Genomic DNA, 6000 nt, shown 5'->3' with positions numbered 1-6000 from the left:
CCAAGCGCTCACCAACTGGTCCTGCAATTCCCTCACATTGCGAGGGGGTAGCGTGGCAGCACGAATTTGGTTTTCCAATTAGGACCACAAATGCTCTATTGGATTAAGGTCAGGTGAATTTGGGGGCCAAGACATGACTTGAAAGTTACTGGAATGTTCGTCGACGATTCGACCCTTATGACATGGTGCATTATCCGGTTGGTAAACACCATCCCCCGCGAGAAAAATTGTTTTACTATCTTTACTACTAATACTTCATCAATATATTATTGATATTACAATTTTGCCTTTAATGTGCAAAAGTTCAAAAAGTAAATTTCTCATTATTTGGATAGCTGATTGGCGTAAAAATGTCCCCATGGGGGGTAATAAAGTTTTTGTGAATTATTCATAAATAAATAGAGGATTCACTTAAGTCATTTTAAAAAAGGCAGTTGACATCCTTAACAGGATAAAGTTGATAAATTAAACGACAAAGATACGGTCCTCAAGATAAAGCTCAATTTCATCTCTCGTAATCCATGAGAGCTACAAGCTCATTTATGAAGCATAGAAATTCAAAACATTTCGTCAGATTACCACTACGAATCAAGACAGAGTCAAGATAAATTATCATTTTTATCATGCCCCAATTTTTATCAGATGTTTGATTTTGAAACCGTTAAGTTCTGATACAATTTAAAAGAAGACATCCACTGTTGCAACATTCCATTCTGCTTAAGGAAATGGAAACTTTAAACTAAAATATAAAACCGCAACTTTAACTGTAATCGCTGAAGTGTGCCATTGTAATATTCCGGTGGCGACACTTTTACATCGTTAAAAGTTCGTGAGTTATAGACCATGAGGGTATTCGAAAAGGACATTCGGTTAAGGTCCGTGTCGTTTGAAAATGGCTGAAATGAGGAGTTTTGTGAGGCGGAAAAAAGCGTCCTAAGCCTCTCCATATTATACGATTCAAGTTCGATTCTTTCGTTGAGCATTAAATATTTGGTTTGAATAGATACACACGTGTGTCTTCAACCCAAAAATTTTTAGCATTTTAGGTTATTAAACAAAAAAAAATTGAGCAGAAATATAATTATTGTAATAAATATATTAAATATTTTTTTATTAAATGAATTATTTTTAACAAATAATAATAAAAATACTAAGGTATTCGAAAACTACACTCTCAGGAATACAGCTCTCACTTTTGACGATTCTGCTATCCTTGTTCTATATTTTGTTAATCTCGGGAATCATTTCGTCACGAAATCATGTGATTTGTGCGAACTTCTAAATGTGTGACGAAAATGTTTCCATAGCTTGGAACCTCATCATTTTATCTCAGCATTAGATCTTAGTTTTTATCTCAGCATTAGATTAAGTCTTAAGGCCTAGCCAATTCAATTTGTATGGACCACATGGAGTGTATTTGTACTGAATTCGTAAAGCATTAAAACTTCGTATTTCAAGATACAAAAGTCAATTCCCGGTTTAACGGGAGGTGGCGCTGCATACTGATCTTGTAGCGCATAGCCACTTTACTATACCTAATCACCACTTTCATAACTGTACCTGAGTACGAAAGTGATCGAAATTTATTAAATGGAATTAAGTGGACAAATATTTTCTCGATATAAAAATTTTCTCTATAATGAATTAATTTAAACTGCAAAATTCATATTTTTCACTTATAAAAGAATAAAAGTTTGAGTAAACAACTCAATATTGTTTTTTCCTAAGAAAAAATAGCATTATTTTCTATTATGTTACCGAAAAAGAAAAGCACTTAATAATCTTATAAATTTAATACTTTATCAACAAGAGAATAAATTTTAATCCAATGTTTGATTTTATTGCTAACTGTTTATTCAATAAATGGCAAATTTACGATTTTTACTTTTCTTCACTATGCATTCAAAGCTTTTTAATCCTTCCCTAATCTTACTCAGAACAAAAATGTTCCTTGCAATTGAATATTTTTTTATGATAAAAAGACATAAAACTTATGCATAAAGAAAAGACGTAGAATGCTCGGTTTCAAAATAGGCTTAACAGTATTTTAACTATATTGAACAAACATCATAATTTCGTTTTATAAAATTGCTTCAAATAAATAATTTTGAATTCGTTTAAGCAATGAAGGAGAAGAAGCATTTTTTTCTTAAATTGACAAATATTTTCTCATGCTTCTAAACAACTTAAAAGCTTAGTAAACAAAAGTTCTGATGGAAATGCTTAAAAAAATTGTGATTTCTCGCTGAAACAAATTTTGTTATAGAATCTATAAATTAACAATAAAATTTGATTTTCAGCAATTTGAAATACAAAATTACATTCGGGAAAAGGGGTACAATACGGTGGTTACAAAAATATAGAAGAGGTAGAGCACACCATAAAGATTGAAAATCACGGAGTAACTCTAGCCAGAAATGTCTTTGTTCGCCGCCAGGGGTTCTTCTCTGTTACACTGGCTGTTCGTGCATATTTGAACCGATACTTTAATTGCATTTTGTCAATTTTATATAAATTTTATGATTTCTAATAATTATTATTGAAAATGACATTTAAATAGGCCCAATAATAGCTGTTTCATCATGAATCACTGATTTGGCGACCAAATTGGCGACCTCTGCAAATTAGTCGCCAAATCAATAAATGACTTCAAAATAGTTATTTATGGACCTATTTGAAACAAAATTTTACTAATAACATTTAAAAAAGTGTAATTAATATAATTTAAATAATAAAAGCACTTATTTAACTGAGCACGAGCAGCTAGTTCATAATAAAAAACTCCCCCTAACGGTATACTCCTAGCGGTAGTTCCCGTTATCAATTTCGATGATATTATGTCAAAATGACTTTTGCACTTTTTCTTGAGCTAGCTTTCTGAGTTTTATTTCCCACATTATTATAGTTAAAAAAATTAATTAAATTTTAACTCTTGTTCTTCCCTGTTATCAATTTCATTGACATTATATCAAAATGACTTCAGTACTTTTTCATGGGCTAGTTTCTTCCTAAATAACACCTCAACTCTTTGATTCCGTTGCAAATCAAAAAAGATTTTGTACTAACTATTCTAACTTAAACTTCAATAATTACTTTGTAATGGAATCAACAATTGAGATTTTATTTAGAGAGAAACTAGCCCATGAAAAAGTAAAAAAAATGTCATTGAAACAGATAATAGAAAAGAAAAAAAGTTAAAATTGAATTGAAACAATGTCGGATTTTACAGTGTGTAGTTTTGTAACTGTAACAATGTGTGAAAATAGCAATCAATAAAAATTTTGTAATAACGGTTCTAATTTAAAATTCAATTACGACTTTGTCTTTATTTCCCACATTATTATAGTTACAAAAATTAATTGAATTTTAACTCTTGCTCATTAAATTTTAACTCTTGTCCTTTCCTGTTATCAACTTCATTATGTCAAAATGACTTTAGTACTTTTTCATGGGCTAGTTTCTTCCTAAATAAAATCTCAACTTTTTGACTTTGTTGCAAATCAAAAAAGATTTTATAATAACTGTTCTAATTAAAAATTTAATAATTATTTTGTAATGGAATCAAAGAGTTGAGATTTTATTTAGAGAGAAACTAGCCCATCCCATAAAAAAATACAAAATATGTCATTGAAATAGATGACAGGAAAGAACAAAAGTTAAAATTGAATTAAAACAATGTCGGATTTTACAGTGTGTAGTTTTGTATCTATAACAATGTGGGAAAGGAGCAATCAATAAAAATTTTGTAATAACAGCTCTAATTTAAAATTCAATTGCGACTTTGTTTTTAATTCCCGCATTATAGTTACAAAACTTCACTCTCTAAAAAACAACATTGTTTTAATTAAGTTTTAATTCTTTTTCTTTTCTGTTATCTGTTTCACTGACATTCTGTCGAAATGACTTTTGTACTTTTTCATAAGTTAGTTTCTCCTCAAATAAAATCTCAACTCTTTGGTTTCGTTGCAAAACAATAAACATTTTGCAATAACATTTCCATTAACAGTTCTAATTTACAATTCAATAATGACTTTGTCTTTATTTCCTACATTGTTACAGCAGCAAAACTTTACGCGCCAAGAAACCAACATTATTTTAATTAAATTTTAACTCTTGTTCTTTTCTGTTATCTATTTCAATGACATCGTGTCAGGATGGCTTTAGTACTTCTGTAGCCACCAGAACAAGCCGAAACTTCGTGTAATTAAATTTTAATTTAGTTTTTTCCCCCGGAATTCAAAAGATGTTTTGTTCCATCATTTTATACCTTCATCTAATTAAAATATTGTTCTTTGGAGAGACAAAACCGATTTTCCCGTTTCCTGGAGTCATTATTCTTCAGAGATGGTCAGCTTTTTGGAAATCGATTCTCATTTTCCAGTTTTTGAGCGCTCCAGTTTTTCATTCCGGATAAATTGTTTCACACTGACTTCTTAATCAAGAAACTTATAATTTCTTTGTCGATATTATTTTTTTTTCTTCTCCTTTTTACTCTGTTTCGACTTTTCCACTTCAAAGCATTAGAATTCCATTTTAAAGGAGAAAATGGAAGATAGATGTTTTAAAAAATGTTCTTAAAAGTTTTTTTGTTCCCTCTACGTTTAAAAGAAATTGTAAGGTTCTATTTGTCACTATTCAAGAGTAATGTTTGTGAGTATAAGAAGTGATTTTTATTGATTTTTTGCAAATTTAATTTATCTGTAGCAGTGTGTACGTCATTTATTTTATTGTGTCCATAAAGTATGGCTTTTAGTTGCAAATTCTTCTCTATCTAGGGTGTCCATAAAGTATGGAAGCTATAAAATATCTCAATAAATCTGTATTGAACCAGAAAATTTTATTTTATATTTCATAACCAGCGTTGAACAGTCTACTCAATTCTGTGTTTACGACTATAAATGATCGATTCCATAGCCTCGCAATTTTGAACCCAATTTAGAATACTGGATAAAGCATTGTGGCAAACTAACCTTTGTCCAGGACGTTCTTATGGAACTAACCCTCATATATGTTACATAGAGAATAAAATCACGAAAACCACTCATGGTTAGCCTGATGGCAAGGGATTTCTAACCCAGGATCCGTCCACCACTGAGGATATTTAATGTCAGCATTATGGTCGGTGCGAATCGGGAAGAGAGTTCGTATTGAACAGCCAACGCTGGGATTCGAACTCGTGTTGCCTCAATGGTAGACTAGTGCTTGTATAGACGTCTTAACTATAAAATGCCGGTCAACTTCCATATTTATTTAATTTTTGCGAAGGCTTTGGTCGTAGTAGAAACAATTTCTGGTAAATTTAAGCTACTTAAAAAAGAGGGATTTATTCCAGAGAGTTTGAACAAAAGTATTTAAAAAAGGAATTGTTGCTTTATACATTATAGCCGTATGCTATATATATCAACACCAACCAATAAAGGTTGCTCCATTTATAGGGATGAAAAGATGCTTTATTACTTTTAACATGAAGATTTTTGTAAAGTTAATAACGGTTAGACCGAGGGGTGAAACCACCCATTCTTAACGCCATGAATTTAAAATAAGCAGTGATTGAATAGTTCCCAACGAACACTTAGGAGAAGGGGAAGAGATCCATTGTTGGCGATTTATCCAGAGATAAAATAGCCAAAAAGAAAGCCAACCCCGCTTTATTAATATTAAATTTTAAATAAGTTGGCTATAGCTTAATCATAAAAAGACCGTGAGAATTATCATAACCCTGTAATTGGAACATTTTCTCGGTAAGAGAAATAAAGTAAGTTAAGGAAGAGTTAAAATTAAGTTTGGAGGTTCGATTAAGTCGGGATAGTGAATTAATGAGTTATATGCATTTGTAATGAATTAAAAAGTTAGATGTTACATTGATTGTTATGAAGATAAAAAGATATTTATATTTGGTTTTTATAAAATGTAATAAAACTAAAAAAAACTGATTTAACTTAATTAAAATTAGATTAAGGAGGATTAAAAATAATTAAATTTAAGAAATTTTAAAAGCTA

The sequence above is a fragment of the Parasteatoda tepidariorum genome, chromosome 6 (assembly GCF_043381705.1).
Source record: "Parasteatoda tepidariorum isolate YZ-2023 chromosome 6, CAS_Ptep_4.0, whole genome shotgun sequence".
NCBI classification, from domain to species: Eukaryota; Metazoa; Arthropoda; class Arachnida; order Araneae; family Theridiidae; genus Parasteatoda; species Parasteatoda tepidariorum.
The sequence above is the reverse complement of the archived record's forward strand: the minus strand, read 5'-3'. Positions refer to the sequence as shown.